The sequence below is a fragment of the Gavialis gangeticus genome, unplaced genomic scaffold (genome assembly GCF_001723915.1).
Source record: "Gavialis gangeticus isolate Ggan-Ray unplaced genomic scaffold, GavGan_comp1, whole genome shotgun sequence".
Lineage (NCBI taxonomy): Eukaryota > Metazoa > Chordata > Crocodylia > Gavialidae > Gavialis > Gavialis gangeticus.
Genome location: NW_017728997.1, coordinates 17,332,280 through 17,349,420, shown reverse-complemented (window position 1 = coordinate 17,349,420; position 17,141 = coordinate 17,332,280). Strand labels below are relative to the sequence as shown.

At 42.3% G+C, this 17,141-nt stretch overlaps 1 protein-coding gene across 18 annotated transcripts in view; it reads right to left on the bottom strand.

Annotated features, from left to right (window-relative positions):
• FHIT (fragile histidine triad) overlaps window positions 1-17,141 on the bottom strand; it is an 899,923-nt gene that overhangs the window by 673,085 nt on the left and 209,697 nt on the right. The window lies entirely within an intron of this gene.

Here is a 17,141-nt window from a genome sequence, read left to right as displayed (position 1 = left end):
TTTTTTTTTTTTTTTTTTTTTTTTGGGGGGGGGGGGAGAGATGGAGATCGTAGCATCATCTCAAAGACCACATAGCATACCACACCCGTTCCTAAAAAAAAAGAGTAAAAACATTTGTTGTTAAGATGCCATTTATACACTGGTCCTAAAAGTGGCAACTACTAAGAAGAGTCACTCAAAAGTCAGGTCTCATGGGTACTGGATACCTGGAGTGCATATTTCTTCTACAGTTACTGCCTCACTCTTTTGGATGAGGCCATCACAGCAGAAAAACGGCCGGGAGAAACCTTTTTTCCCTTCAGACATTTAGGACCATGTTATGAAATGCACACTAAAGTATTTATTTTAAATGTCAAGCCCTAACCAAACTCACGTGAAATGTCATAGTATACATATAATTGATCATAGTAGAATTAACCAGTTGCATTACAGCTTCGGAAAACCTTTCAGATATGAAACAGCCATTAAACTATTCTCATCCTAATCCCCAAAGATTTTTACAAGTATTTTATACCACAGAAGCAGATGCTTTTGGCTCAGAATATTTTAACGTCCAAAACTGACATATCAGTGAGAAAAGCATCAACCAAAGTCAGTTAGGCAACTATTTTTATCTAGGTCCTGTCTAAGTTGGCAAACTTGTGCCCATTATCTGTGCAATCTTCACATCATCCAGGTGTCATGTTAGCAGTCTTGGTGGCAAGACAAGGATTTTAGTTCAAGTGTCATTTAACAAAAAAAAATTAAAATCAAGCCAGCACAGCAGTGAGACCTAGCAAAAGCCATTCCCCATGCCCAGGCATCTACTATATGTTTAAAGGAAGAGTGTAAAACCTGAGATTACATCTGCTGATCTCTCCTTGCTTCCTAAGTGTGCACTAAACATATCAAGCCCTCTTCTTAGGCTGCAACCCAAGTAGCAGTAAGCAAGCCTTCAGTCCCTTACAAGAGTTAGAGAGAGGTAGTTAGGTGTTAATCTGAAACCAGGCAGAAGCCAGGACAGGGCGGCATCGAAGAGACTGCCTTGTTCAGAGAGGCACAGCTGGGAAGCATCTGGCACTGGAGTCTGTCACTAGAAAGCTTAGGCAGTTCTGAACGATGCGTCTCTTAGGTGCCACCCTGCCCTGCTGTCTGCCTCACAAGAGGTAGAAGGGGATTTCTGCAGAGACATTCACCCCAAGTCAAACAGCACAGATCAGAGTCCGCTGCCAGAAAGCGTAGTTCACTCCCTGGCTTCTGTCAATGTAAAGCATGGGGAAAACTTAACGACTTTCAACAAGAGATGAATTTGAAGAACAAGTGCATCAGTCCTATTCTTCACACTTTATCCAGAGCAGATTTCTGACATCCCTGCCTTTTCAAGCCAGCCGAGTTTAATCACGCACTAGTGCTCTATCATGGCAGCGCATACCTGTAGTGTCTTTTGAATGGAGCGTACCTGCCTGATGTATAGAGGCAAGGATTTTTTTTTTATTGGACCAACAGCATGGTTAGGATAGACTTAGACAAGCTTTCAAATGAAAGGCATTCTTCTTCAGGTCTGAAAAAAAGCCAGCATAGCGCAGACTAAAAACACAGTCTGCAGGGCCATGAAGCAGAAGGAGAGAGAAAATCCCAGGGTTGCCTGGCAGCCAAGAAAAGATAGCCTGGCTTAGTGGAAACTTAAGACTTTTCAAGAAGGAAGAGGGGCATTACCACCCATGGTGTGAAGAGAGATTAACAGGAATCCGGCAGACTGAATATCTGTATTCAGTCCTTGGGTCTTGAATGCCTAGCCAGCTTATACATTTTTGTTCCCATGCTCACATTCTGAAGGTGTGGTATAAATTTCCTTTTGAGCACAAGGATAGCGAGGTCAGAAAATGAACGGTTGTCCTGTAAAACATGTTCTACATGTGTTCGTGTGCCTGCCGTTTATCACCTAATGTACAGTCGTTTTAGTTATTCAGTCTTCTCACCTAAAAGACAGCAACAGATGTTCCATGACTTAAGTTGGTGAAGTTCACACTACATGCCAAAGGAGAAATCCAGGTGTGCTGGAATCAAAGACCAAATGCTATTAACTTCCATAATGCCATTGTTAACTTGCTTTCTCACAATTTGCTGTTAATTGCCTGCAGCCTCCCTTAGCAGCCACACAGGAAGCCAACTGCATCGCTACGGTGGCGACCTTGCAACCGGTTATGTACAGAAGTAACTTCAAGCCAAGCAGCATTCACACTGGGTTCAAAGGGGTTACTTACCTGCGAAAAGACATTCTCCGTGCAAAAATGTCTACACCACAGAAGCAGGAACAACTGGCTTACCACAATTTTTGGATCTTCATTTCAGCAGGACTATTATTAAATTCTTAGCAGCGACCTATTCTTAACAATAATCCTTGTAAAGGTAGAAGTTAGTGTCTTGTTTATAGAGCATGCTCAGCTACATAAAAAGTTGAGGAAAATCTCAATTACATATACTGAATACCCAAAGGAGCTCTGCCAGGCTGCCAGGTCCATCATATGTATTTCTAAAATGTCTTAAATACAGAGTTACACGAAAGACCCTAATGGCTCCAAAGGAGCTATTACAAACAATCGCATAAAGAAAACTGGGGTTTTAAACTTCCATAAATACAAAGCCGGTGAACTCCGGAGGAGCCCACAGTCATCTACATTAAGCAGACATTAAGGATAGAAAAGGAAGCTTAATGCTGTATTTTCTGGCTTTGTTATTAAAATTGTAGCATTTCTCACACAAATGTTTAACTAATAAGCCTACCTCTGGGCTATGGATCGGCTGCCGACAAAAAAAGCACACAGGGCGCAACATAAGTGTTATGAATAAGTTACCGATGTAAATTTACATTTTTTGTCTTTGTGCATGATTATAAAAATAATTCCACACATGGAAATTAGACTTTTCAAAGCTGCTACACTGAATCATTTAATTTGTCTAAGTAAGTACTTCTAATGCAGTTGCACACTGCAATGAACATTTGAATTTTAGATTGAACAAATGAAGTGAGAGATACTTCCTCATAAATACAGTTGGGAGAATCACTTATTGTGTGAAGATGCACACTGTGAAGGCAAGCAATAACCCAGCCCTCTCATCACCCCACGGGAGAGCACTATACCCTTCAACAATAGTATTTTTACTATGTTAGGTTACCTTTTCATGCCATAACACAGGGAAGAGGACTTCATCTCACTATGTAAAAGAAATGGGATAACAAGACCCTGTTTTCAATCTCCATTTTTCTTTCTGGAAGTCCAGGGTCAGCACTAACTAACGTTACCTGTTGCACTAATAAAATAATGTGTACAGTGACTCCCTGGTCAACCAAGATACATCAGTGAGAGACACGTTCAAGAGCAGGAAAGTTGCACCTAACTGAATGACCTGTAAAGTACCATAGCTAATCACAGTACAGTTGTCTACACTGAGAGAAGGTGGAGGTTTGCAACTGCAAGTGCTCATGAGATTCTGCATAATGTGGTCCTAAACACACTAATAGGGAGGGGGAGAAGCAAGGATATGCAAATGCAACCAAGCCGTATGCACATTTAGTCTCATCTTACCTTGCACTTCACAACAAACTAAATTAAATAGCTTTTCCTATTACAAGTCACTGGACCAGAACCTAACCAAGTTCCATGCTCCTAGCAAAAGCTAGAGCCTCTGTGCATCCAAAAAGTTCTCCCGCTACTGGAGAAGCGAAGTTTTAGCAGCCCCACACCTTTGTTCTTCAGCTCTGTGCACAGTTCCCATATGGCCTCGTGTACCAGACTCCCATTCCTTCGGGCTTTAGATTTCCCAGTGAGCCGTGCATCCAACCAAGACTTTCCAGGACAGTGTCCCTGCTTCACCGCCCATCTGCACAGCCAACCCAGTCACCATTTTCCCCTCAAAGAGTGATGCTGTTGAAGTCATCAGCTCCCCTTTGTTAGCCTAGCACAACAGCTTAGAAGTCAAGCACAGAAGTTATGTTTTTACAAACCAAAATATGCAGTTAAACCCAGATATCCCTGCCTTCCTTGGTGCATACAGGACAATATAAGGTATTGCGTTCAACCACCACTGCTAGTCAGTAGCCCAGGAGCTTAACTGAGGTTCATAAAATAAGTCATCGTAGATTTGAGGACTAAAGGACCTTTGGGATCACCTTGTCTAGCTTCCTGCTTATCATGGGCCATAGAACTTCAACCAGCCATTCCTGCCTCAAGCCTATCACTTCTGTTTGAGCACTTGCCTGTCTATTTTCCTGTATTCCCTGCACAGCTTTAAATACTTTATCCTGTAAAGTGCAGAGAGCCCTCAAATGCAAAAATGAAGCCAACAAAGGTAAAAAGGGCTCAGCAGCTTTCAGCAGAGTTTCCTATCTGCTAAGCAGCTGTCAACTCTTACAGGAAAAAAGGATCAAGTAACAAAGGAACTGCTCTTTGATTATCTGTTTAAAATTTATTTGCTATGTTAAAGCTTGCGTTTATGATTTTTAAAAAAGTAAATATACATTTGAGAGAAGTTCGTCTCAGTTCACTTTAAATAATAAAGGAAGCACGGGTACTGGTACACCTGATTTCTTCTTGTTTTCAGGCACTGCAGTTAAGGCAAGGCAGTCCCTTGGAGCGTAACTTGGATGTTTGTTAACATGAAAAATGCAGAGCTTCTTTAATGCCACCTGCTCTATCAAACAGGACCAGCTCCCCAAACTATTGTGGTAAGAAATGCACTTCTGAAAGCAATATCAATTTCTCTCATCCTTAGCTCAATAAATGATTTTATGAATTCACAAGCAATCATAAACTGTTTATATGACATGGGGAGGTAGGCTTTGTTCATGTTGCTTTTGTTAGCAGTACTTTAAAAGTATGTTAATTCTGATTCCAAGTGCTCTGAATCTTCCTGAAGAAGAAAGCATGCTTCAATAGTAATCAGTTTCTTTTTATTTACTGTAATCATAAAAAGTCCTTGAAACAGCTGACATTTTCACTTCTACCTGCAGGCACACGTGTTGCAAGGAAGGGTGAGATATCCAGCTAAACAAGTAAGAAGAAAACTAAATGGTGCATGTCAAAGGCTGGTAACTCACAATGGCATGACCTGTTCTCCACAACTCATAGGACTCGATACAGTTTCACATCCTAGCAGCTCAGGGTGCCAGGGAAGTCCAGGCATGGGGGGGATTTGCTGCACAGAGGGGCAAGAACGGGTATTGGAAAGCAAGTCCCCACTCAGGGGCTTGGTGAACTCCATGCCAGGCTATGTTCTCTAGGCTTTCCTTGTGGAGACTCCTTCATGTTGGCTAACGAGACTTTCTCCCTCCGAGCAATCGTTTCCAGCTGACATTGTGCCAACCGACCAGTTTCCATGTTATACATGGACTACCGCAAGACCAGTAATCCCTGGGTGAAAGCTAAGAACTAGTATGGTCCATCATGGTGGGAAAACTCAAAACTCCTGACAATATGCAGAATTCAGCATTTTGCCCTGTGATGAATCTATGCACTGACTGGGCCTGCTTAGATGACAATTAAATTTACCAGTATGCTTAACAAAAAAATGACTGCTCCTATGGCTTATGGTAATTTATTTTTGTGTGTGTTTAAATGGACTGCAGAATAACGAATGCTATGCCGGCTGCTGGAAATATCATTTTAGGCCTTCATATGGCGGCCTTCACAAACCTTCAAGGAAGGGTCACTTAATCCCTGCAGCCACTATCCTGCCCTCTAACCCATCTTGTAATTTCACACAAACCATACCACAAAAATGCAAAACTTCAGGCTGATGGGACTGCACAATCCAAATGAAATCTATGTGCATATTAACATAAGCAGCTTAAGTCCTGCCTGAAATTACTCTACCTTGTACCAAGTGGTCCATGAAAAACTAAAAGGGCAGCAAGTAATAAAGTCCTGGGAAAAGGTTCCTAAAATATAACGTGAAACATTATTAATACTCAGAGTTCTTGTTACCCTTTGTTGCCAACAATTAAAAGTAAAATAGAGCTTATTAGTGCTACTAATGATACATCTTGCAAGCACTCGTCTCTGCCCTGGAGACATAATGATAGCACACAAAAGTGAGGCCACCTTTGGTACTTCATCTAATTCAGAATGAATGCTGAGATCACTTAGTTTAGTAAGATTTTAGTACTTTGTCTTTTTCTACAGAAGATATTAGCATCTTGTTGGACCCGACTGGCCTTTTGTGAGTAAAGTTCAGCTATTAAAGAAGTATCTTGTCATGCAAAGGGGAAAAGTTGAAAGGAAAGTCCTCACAGATAGGTGGACCTGTTGGCATACATTTCACTTGATGAGTTTACCAGAATATATGTTAGATCCACAGGATTTTTGTTTGCTACATATTTGTACACCAGATTCTCAGGTGGCGCGAGCTGACACAGGCCCATCGATTTCTAAGACGGCCGTCTCTACTCCTACTTCTCACAGGCTGCCAAACCCATGGGTTGATAACATTTTTGATAACATCCCTTCCTAGACAATCTGGGACTCAAATGCAGATACACTTCTGACCTGCTAGCACACGATTCTGCAGACTAACATGGATGCTGAGGGAGGTCCAATTTGGTTTGTGTAGCAAAGTAAAATGGTTTTAATTCAGGGGGGTGATGGGATCCTCTTGTGAGTCATCCGTAAGTCTTCAAAGGAAATTCTGTCCCAGCCCTGAGTTGTCATTTGCCAATTGCTCAGTGTGAAACTTTTCAACAATTTTTGCAAATGACTGCTTCTCTAGTCCTAATACTGCATATGATTAAGAGCTACCAGACCTGCTTTCATTTGGCTGTACCAGCTGGCCAAATACTGAGCCAATAACCAGCTCTGTTGTAGCCACCGTGCTAGGATTTTGGTCTCAAAAACATTGCCTTCTAGGGTGCAACGTTTCCAGGTCCACTCGATGCAACTGCCAAGGTTGCTAGTCTTCACTGAAGTCTGTAGTTTGTCATTACCAGGAATTGGACTGAAACCATTTTGTATGAGCTGCAGCAAACTGAGCATCTGCATGCTCATCTGGCCCGTGTTACTTTTGAACCAATGACTCCGAGGCAAAAGGGTCTGCAGATTCCACCTTCAACTACACAACACAAAACAGGGTGTCCAAAATTAACATCCCCACCCTCAAAAGCTGGTTAGAGCTATATTCATTGGATGGAAAAGATAAGTCTATCAACTGTGTTTACTTTCCATGTTAAATACTTGGAAACTATGGTGCATCCTTGCTTTCTCCCACCTTAGACACAGGATTTCAACAACCTTCGAGAGTCCATACTATGAATGACTGTTTCACTGTTCTGGTATCAGTTTTCTTAGTCAGAAAACTGAAAATGGCAGTTGGCAGTAAAAGACAAGCTGTCACTCTGTTAAATTATTTCTTACAAAAACCTAACTAGAAGCATAAAGCATTAACATAATTTATTAGAACAATTAGAATGCATCCTTGTTGTCTTCTAATTAGATTATTCCTTGTACTGGTAATTACATTAGACAAGAGAGAATAATAGTTTCAGATTTCTAAAATCATCCGTAGAGTATGTGAGGAGAGAATGATCAATAATGCTAATCTACTGGAACACAAATTCCCATAAAGAGATATTTTATTATGAGTGATCCTTTAAGTAATCAGCATTATTTCTCAAAGTCCACGTTAATCTCATCTGTATTTAAAATGCACCAACACACAGAAATAACACTAGCGCAATTGCCAAAAAAGTTGAATGACAAATGTACATCCAGATCTTCCAGGGGATCACATTAGCATTGTTTTTCCTTGAATGCAGAAATAGAAATTACGGTTTCAGTGGCATCATTTTTTATACGATGCTGGTTGATGTTCCCTGACACTTCTACACCAATGACTTCTTAAGCATTAAAAAAAAATTAATATCACCACTAAAGCATTCTCAGGAGGAAAGGTCTACGATGTAGGACCCTTGCACACCCGAATGATGTTAAAAAAAAGCTGGTGGTTTATGGCTGACACTGTAGGGGTGGAGGAACTCTCACCAGCACCAAGAGGCGCCGTGATAGGGGGCTCAGGAAGCCCTGCAGCACTAGGGGTGCAGCACAAGGCCATGCTCCCAAAGTCACTTGAATTGAAGATGGGAGCCTTGAAGCCAGGTCCTAGCGGGTGGACTTCGGTGAATGACCCTAACTACAGAGAGGGACAAAGCTGAAGGGGCCTGAGGCCCCAACAGTTTGGCGCCACAGGGGCACACAGTGTAGAAGGGCCAGCAGGCCTGGTGTCACGGAGAGCATTTGAACAGAGGGCCTTGAGCCCAAGTGAGTTAGAGAGCTAGAGCCTCGGGGGTCAAGCCCTGATTAGTGGGCTTTGACTGACAGGTCTAACGAGAGAGAGGGGGTAAGCCCACAGCAGCTGAGACCGCAACATAAAGAAATACTTTTTTTTTCATCTGCAAGGCTTGGGCTGCAGTGTAGGGGAGGAACAGACCCGCTGATAGTGTCCCCTGGCATCAGGGCAAGAAATGGGCAGCCTCCCGCCTAATTAACATCCTAATTAAATATCATCAAGGCATGGCAGGTGAGAAGGCGGGCAATTGGCCCAGAAACAGGTGGGCGAGCTCATGGTAAATTGGCCCTGGGAAGGCCCCCCCCATTACATCACCCAAACTCTATAATGAAAAATAATGTGGAGTTTGTTAAAAGAACTGGGCCATTACACATGAAGACAAAAGTCCACAAAGAGCAAGTCCACCACTGGTGACTGTATGCAGTCTTTGTGTTGCCCCAGTGAGCACCAGGAATAACTTTTTGAGAGCAAAAAAGAGCCGTTCAACCCCAACGTCCATGCAGCCCTTGGTCCCCCAGGTGTACGTACGCCAAGATGCCAATTGATGCATATTGTGGCAATAATTTTAGTTACATTGGGTATTTGTTCACTAGGAAGAAAGCTGAGGAGAGAAATTTCAGACAGCCCCTGGACACTAACAACTGTCACTGTTAATCAGACTTGGATTTGAACAGGCTACAGAGAAGTGAAAGACTACATCCCCCCTTCCCCATCTCTTGTGCCATTTACTCCTCCAAACAATGGTGAAGGTCTAGCTCACAAAAGACCAAACCTAAGTCTCTTCTGTACTCGAAAGGCCCCATATTTTTTCTGACATGCTAAAGAAATCATGGTGGGGTTTCTGCTAACAAAAGCTTCCATCTTTATCTCCCGCTTTCCAGAATTTCTTTGGGGCAAGAGGCAGGCGATACAATTTGCAGTATTCCTGCCTGAAAGGATTCTCCAAGCACTTGTGAAAACCAGAGAAATATGTTCATGCAGAAAATGTCACAGGAGTTAACAAGACGCCACCGCAGAGCTGTACGCCATTTTGCTCCAACAGATCCAGATTAAAAAAACCCAAAAGGAGCAAGGAAGAGAGAAGTGGTGGTGACTGGCGCACAGAAAGGTGTCTCCCCCATAGGAGCTGATTGAATGGCAATAAAAGCCAAGGGGAGACCAAATTTAAATAAGCATACAGCAGTCTCCGTTCATGTCTGTGCCTCTTAATAGAGAAGCCTCTCCAGGTGATAGCTCCACAGACCAAGACCACCTGCTCTCCAGGGCAGCCCCCAAATCTGCCCCTGGCTCTTTTTGGTGGTCTGCTCTCATTGCAAGAAAGAAGAGCCAGGCTTTACCCTTAAGTCTCCAAATCAGAAAGGATATGCATTGCACTGGGAATGATAAGGAGGGGAGGAGAGGGAAGGTGGGGGTGGCACTGATCTGACATTGAAAGCAGCCTGTTACCTGCAGGACCAGATTAGCAGACATGGTTAGGATGCTTTGCTGAGACTGACCCAAGCAGTTAATGGAGTGCTCATTTGGGGACAACTGCAGCTGTTTAGTTCAAGATGAGATGTCATGCTCTTGACCTCCAAGGACATGTCCCGGAGAAGGAGTAGGTGTCTATGGATCGCTCTGGTTCCTTCCCCAGATAGCCCTCATATAATTTTTGAGTGCTTAGAAAAATTCTGCATTTGTTCACAATGATGCGGAGAGATGACAATCACGAATTTCATACCTGTCGTGCTAGTGTGACACACAAAGCACAATGCAATCAGCAACCACCTAATAGCAGGACTGTTCCTAAGCAAAGAGGCTGCATTGAACAGAGCCGCAGGTTACAGGATTCTGCCCTGGGCACTTTTCCTGTGGATTAGACAAATTTTAGGAGTGTGCATGTACCATTCAAAATGCAAGCCACAAAACATGGGATGGGGAAAGTATTCTAGTAGCTGTAAAGGGAATAAGAAAGGAATAGTATAGAAGGATGCTCAGAAAAGCGTGAACAGCTGCCTGTTCTATAAGGAAATTGTTCCCAGAGAAACACACAGGGACCATCTCACTATCTGGAAAAAATATCAGACAGACACCCTACAGCAGGGCAACCTGGTAAGCCTCTGACAGAGAGTTCAGGCTGTATTAATCTGATGGGTTTATAATTGAATGCATAGCATCACTGCATTCAGGAATTTGTACCTGCAAGACAAGCCATTTATAACACATCATTCAACTACATGCAGAACCTACATCTTATGCTAGCCAACTATAGAAAACCAAATTGGGGAGGTCGGGGGGGGTGGAATACAGAATGAATGTGATGAAGGAGAAGATTCACACGTGGTCGTTAGAGGTCCAAGACATGATGAAGGCAGACGGTCAGACTGGAATCACTTACAACCCATGCACACACCGGTCCTCGCTGCAGGACCCAGCTAAGAGGGACTCCCATCCTGGAATCCAGCATCCAAAAGCAGGCAGGTCACAGACGGAAAAGTCTCTGTGTGCTACTGCACATGAATTCAGGCCAAAACTGCTGTCTACTCTACCTTCCTGATCAAAAGCAAAACTGCAGCATAGGGAGACAAGAAAAACAAGTCCCATCCTGAAAAAGATGCGTCTCACTGAACATGAACCTTTTCAATTTAACCCACTCTGGCCAAAAGCAGGGCAAGAAAAGTCCATGCAGCTGTCCAAAGGTGTTGTAAAAGGTGGGAACGAAGCCTTGCAATACTGTCATCCAGGTCAAGAAGCCAAAAATCTTCAGCTAAGAGCTGCACATGTGCGTTGTTCAGCCATACCACATCCAGCTTTCAAACTTCCCAGGTTCCATGCATGACGGCAAAAGCATCGCTCATCTCCCAAAAACGATCTGCTATTTAAGGAAGCGGTCACTGCTGTCTAGTCCAGTGAGGACCAACCTCTTTGGCAGGTGTGCCACAAATTATCCCTTCACCCACCTCGACTGCCACCGTGGTCCCCTTTCTTTGCCCAGTCTGATGCTCTGCTTTCTGCTTCCTTCCCTATCTACCGCTGAGCTGCCTGCTCCCTCCCCAATCTGCTGCATGCCACAAGCAGAGGCTGCCCTGCCGCTTGTGGTACATGTGCCTCAGACTGGCCACCCAGCCCTGGTCCAGCCAACGAGCACAGAGCAGGGAGGGTTAGAAAGAGACAAGGGGCTTTGGACTTCTTTTGTTTAACTCCCATCCCCCATGCACATATTATAATACCCACTGGATAAGTCACCCAAGGTGGCATCTAAAGAGTAAAAGAGAAAAACTTTCACTTTGGGTGGAAAAAAAAAAGTTACAGGAAGTCAGTGCTCTTCAGTAAGCCTGGTTTCTATCCCCAGGATTTGCCAGTGTTATGTTTGTTCATATATGATTTATGAGTACCTTTAAAACTGTTACCATAAAACCACAAACAAAGTGCAACACGACAAACAGCACAAAGTTGCACATACAGGCTTATATGTTGATGCCTAGAGAGACTACCAAAAAAAGAACGTGCTTCATGCGCCACAACAGCCTTCAAGAGCAACCCACCTAAACACTGTTGTGAAACTTGTAAAGAAGCATGAACCCTGTATGGTTCATTACTGTAACACCAAAGAGGAAGACAAACGCCCAAAGTTAATTAAGAAATCATAAAGGTGACAACTGATACTTGTTCGAGTACTTCAGTGGAGTCACCTGAAACACAGAGAGCAAACAACTCTACCATCTACATTATCCACACGGTCACAGAGAAGCCGACAAGTATTTTGTAATTTTATGCAGATCAGCAGTAAAAGTGTCATCTAAACCAAAACAGACTTTTGGGTGCACTTTTACATTTGTCATTATTGAGAATCAATATGCTATAGTCATAATGGCTTTCATCTTATGGAAACTACAGAACGAAGGAGGGAACCATTTAAAAAAATACACTGGTTCAACATACTGCACGTTATAAAAACTACCTACATTATAAATAAATAGGTGATAAACAGAACCTGTTCTGAACCTGTCATTAAAGACTCTTGTGAAGAGCACCATTTTCACAATGATACCTACTATAATAATAGAGGGATTAAATAAAGAAGTGAAGGATAAGAGAAAAGTGGTTGTAACATAAAGAACAAGACCATAATCGTACCAGGAAAAAGGTGTGCTATTCAATGGTTTCAAGTGCCCTTCCATCACACAAACTAATAAAAACTTTACACTTATTTATTTTAGAAAGGCATTTGATGATGTCCAGTTGTAACATGTTTTGAAGTGCCAGTTCAGACCACCACAAAAGGCAATGCTTTAGTCTTATATTTTATTTTGAGATAGAAGCACAGAGGAGGAAAACAGTGGAACCACTTCCCAGTGTACAAGATGAGCTTCAAAGTGATGAATCGTCTTTCAATAAATATTGCATGCAAGGCTATCTGTGCCATACCAAGGAGTAAGCCTGGTTTTAGGAGGAAATCTGTGTGCAGTTTTCATGCCTGTCCTAAGACTTTAGGCAAAAGTCCATCCTTGTTGACTTCTAATATTCAATGAGGCACCTGAACGTTACTGAGACCTGGCTTTAGCCTAGACCTTCACAGAAAGATTTCTCCTCTTCTTCCCAGAAAGCCAGGACCCTCATCATCCCCATTTTCTAAATGAATTTATTCCATAAGCAAGCTTTGTTACCCCTGGCCAACATGTTAGCTATTGCCCTTATATGGAGAATCAAAACCCAAAACGTGAAGTATTTGGGCATTTTGGTTCTCATACGTCTGCAAGTGAAAGCCTGGATGTAGGAGCACTGAAACGAGTTTTTTTGACTGAGGCTCAGCTCCCGTGCTGCTGGCATATGCTCTGCAAAGGGAATCACTGTAAGGAAGAGCCAGGTTTAAAATGTACTAAACATTATCCAGATTAATTAAAGCAAAAAAATGGTATTTTGGATTTACTCAAAGCTCGTAGCTGGATGTGTGATGTTGGGAGCAGAAGCAATGCGACCTGGCGGTAAGTTTTTAGATTATTTCATGAGTCTTTTTATTGCTGTTATTTGCACTTTTCAAAGAATTTACAAAGAAAATGAAGTGCATGAAAGAACAGCATTTCTCTCAGCCAAACTTTTGGGTGGAGAAATAGACTGCCAAATTCCTTGCTTATTCATTACACCTGGTGTTCAAGACCCCACCATAAGCAGAGTGGATAGGAAAACGTGCCCGTTTCTTGAAGGCGCCTGATGAAACGTCAGCTCACTTCACTATTGCTAAGAACTGCAGACATTACAGAAAATGCAGCAGGTTAAAGTAACAGCTGTGAAGCAGTAACTAGGTTCTGTGGAAGAGAAGGCAGACAGTTTGAGTTCCCTAATTTTTGTAATTAATGTAGTAGTTAGTCTTGTAATTACCACAAACTACAACAAGACTGCTAAGTACCACTTACAATCCGAACACTCAACAAGGGGGAAAAATTTCTAGCACTCACCATCATGATGCCCCTCAGTACTTACTGTGAATACCAAAAGCCCTTACCTGTGGTGTTGAAATGTATCATCTCAAGGCACGGAGGAGAGAGGAAGGAGGAGGAGAAGGAAGCAATATCACAGCAAAACTTAATTGCTTCAACAATAGGAAATTACTTCTCTCTCCCTTCAGCTCCCACTTCAGTTTGCAGTCCTGGAATTACTCACACCAGTTGGTCCACCTTATTTTTCCACCTCTTAGGTGGTTATTACATAGAATTATGCATGCTGGCAATCTTGAAATTCAGGAAATAAATCAAAATTTGATTTTATCACCTGCAGTTGTTGATGGTGCAATTCTCCACTAATTTTCACCTGCACTTTATGAGCCACATCCAGAAAGATCCGAGGTTATGCAAAAACTTGCTAAAACATGTCTGCAGGGTTTTCAATAGAATAATAAAGTTGTCTGCGCACATAACCAACTGTTGCTTAATTAAGTTTGCTAGCTGAGGAGAGGGAGACCAAAGTCTGAAGTGACTCCAGATTTACTGTGGTGTAAACAAGAACCAACCGTTCCTCAGAGAGATTGTGATCTCACCTTTAGGAGGGTACTCATCACTTACTTTGCCATAATTGAGATCAGGGTCAGGCTTGAAAAGGAGCAATACAACATTATTTTTAGAAGTGAAAGCATTGGAAGTTGCACTGTCGTACAGTAAAATATTGACAGTCATAAGGGCACTCGAATAACCTGGTTGTCAAGTACACATTTGCAAATCATGTATCCGACCTCAGCCAGACAAAAGCTGGGAGCTCAGATTATTTATTTGTTGAGTTCATATTTTATAACACTCTCCAGACTTAAATTCATGTCATTTGCCACAGTTTTTTACCTTCTTTTTTTTCTTATATATAGTCATAGTCATAAAAACCTTCAAGCAAAAGAGCGAATTTTAGAAACTGCTCACACAAATTATTAATGGGGAAACAAAACCTACCGCCAGGATGAGACAAGAACGCTTTACCCATTTCTCAAGGAATACCCATTCGCTTAAAAAAACTGACATATTTTCAGTGAAATGTTATGCCATTTACAGTCTGCTGTCAAGATCTGTGGCAATCCTCATTACCTTTGCCGGCGGTCCCTCTAGACTACTGAATGCTTATTTGAACTATATATAAAACAATGTACTGCAATACAATACAGTAGGGTGATTTCAGGGGAACACGGTAGCCTTCACTCACAATTTCCTTGCTTTTATTGGCATGTACTCGGTGTTAAGACAGACAATTCTCCTACTGCTGTTTTCCATGATAAATATTTTTGTCAGCTTGGCAAATAGCATCACCAGAAGGTGGGGGCTTTGTGGACTTTCTACACCTATGGCTGCTATACCCAATCCAGCCTGATGCTCACAGCTTAAAGTGCCCTGAAATATTTTTGTTGTTTGTATTTTTCCCCAACAAAAATATGGATTATCCACCATATAGGACCCTCTGGGGAGGAGACAGAAAATCCTAGCACCCTGAGAATACATGAGCAATGCAAATCTTTCCTTCAAGAAACTCTTTGCATTAAAAAGAAAGATGCATTTAATTACGGTTTACATGAATGACAGTTTATTCTTGCATTAGATACATTTTAGAAATACAGAGGTGAGAAAGACCTACAGGCAGGCAGATGGCATGAACCATCCAAGCTGAGGAGGACTGCAATAGCAGGCATGTGAAAGGGAGCTGGAAAGCATCGAGAAAGTCCCATCACACAGACAGTACCTAGAAGCCTCATCTTCCACAGATGTAACTGAGTTGAACTCTTGGCCCATGATTCCCATTGACTGGCTGAACTATAAGCCAAGTCCGGCTCCTAGTTGTATGCCTTTTCTGACTGACAGAAAAATGCATCTTCAAGATCCTCTTAGTAACCCCTTAGTGCTCTTGAATAACCTAAAAGCCAAACACTATCTGGAGGTCTAGTTTAAAAGTAAGCTTGATAGTAATAAAAGTAGGCTTGATTCTCAGTTCTGCAAGTACTCGTGGTGTCATCTCAGGCAAGTCCAACACGGCCAGGTCCACGCTGGCATAACTGGTTGGTCCAGTGTGGGAGGAGATGCGATATCCAGCACAGTTGCACTGGCAAACGTTCCTGGACCACATGCAGTTATAGGAGCAAACCTGTGCTTTAGCTGGTATTGCTTCATTTGCTGAAGGGGCTCAAAAAAGTTATTCCAGCAAAGGAGCAGCTTCTAACTATGGCCATGCTAGGAGTGCTTTGCCAGTATGTTAGACAGGGTGATGATCATCATGGAAACCTGGCCCTAAGTTTTTCTACACTTAAAATATCTTATCAGCATGATGATGACAAGTGCAATTTTCCTCCTAACAAAGTTATACCAGTTAAAACCTTGTCGGTGTGCGACATCACTATAAATACATACCTTATAGTAGTGCCTTATATAGTGATGATCTTCGATTGAGAGATCACCAACAAGGATAGTAAGGCATGTTAAACTTCCCCAACTGGAATAAGCTGTGCCATTATGGGCACTTTTGAAGTCCTCTAATTGCATCTATACTTCGGGAGAGGTATGGACAGGGCTGTTGCTGTTGCTTTGCTAGCATAGGAAAAGCAGCAGAAGTTAAGTGCAGGTGTACTCTAAATTGCCCCTCTGTATGAAGTGGACTGGTATCCCATTCATAAGGTGCTTCAGGATCCTCGAAAGACTTGCTTAGAACAAGCATTAAACATGTTTTGTTACGCCACGTTTCACTGGTCTTCTCTCTGGAGAGAATTTCCATCTTGTCAATAAAACATATTTGGTTGCTTGATGAATTTCCATCACAGATGCCATTATGGCTACTTATTGTTTTCTCCGGGGTATTCTTGTCACTTGTTATCTTTTCTTCATCTTTGCAAAGTGATGCGTGCTCCGATTCGAAAACAAAAACAGCCCTCACTGGCCGGCTCCCGTAGGGAGCCTTTTCGCCAGCAATTAGCATTTCCCTTATTCAAGGATAAATGAGCTCTTTTCAAATCAAATTGTGGCTATGCTGGATTTACTTTCTTTGGGAGGGGTGGGGGATGTTGGGGAGTAGTTTCTCAAAAGTATGGTAATGGTTCTTAGCCTTTGGCTTGGCAACAGAATTTACCCAAACCCATAATATGGAAGCACTCACATTTCTTCACCCAAAGTATTAATATTGACTATTAAGGTATTTGTAGCCATACACAGAGTCAAAAAAAACAAACAAACCCAACCTATTTCAGTCTATTAGAAGGAAGGCAGAACTCCCAGCCAATAATTTTATGAAATACACAAAACCAAACTGATCCAATTATAAATTTGAAGGTTCGCATCTACCCAAAGTTTGTTTGGGTTTTTTTTTTGGGGGGGGGGGGGGGGGTGTAT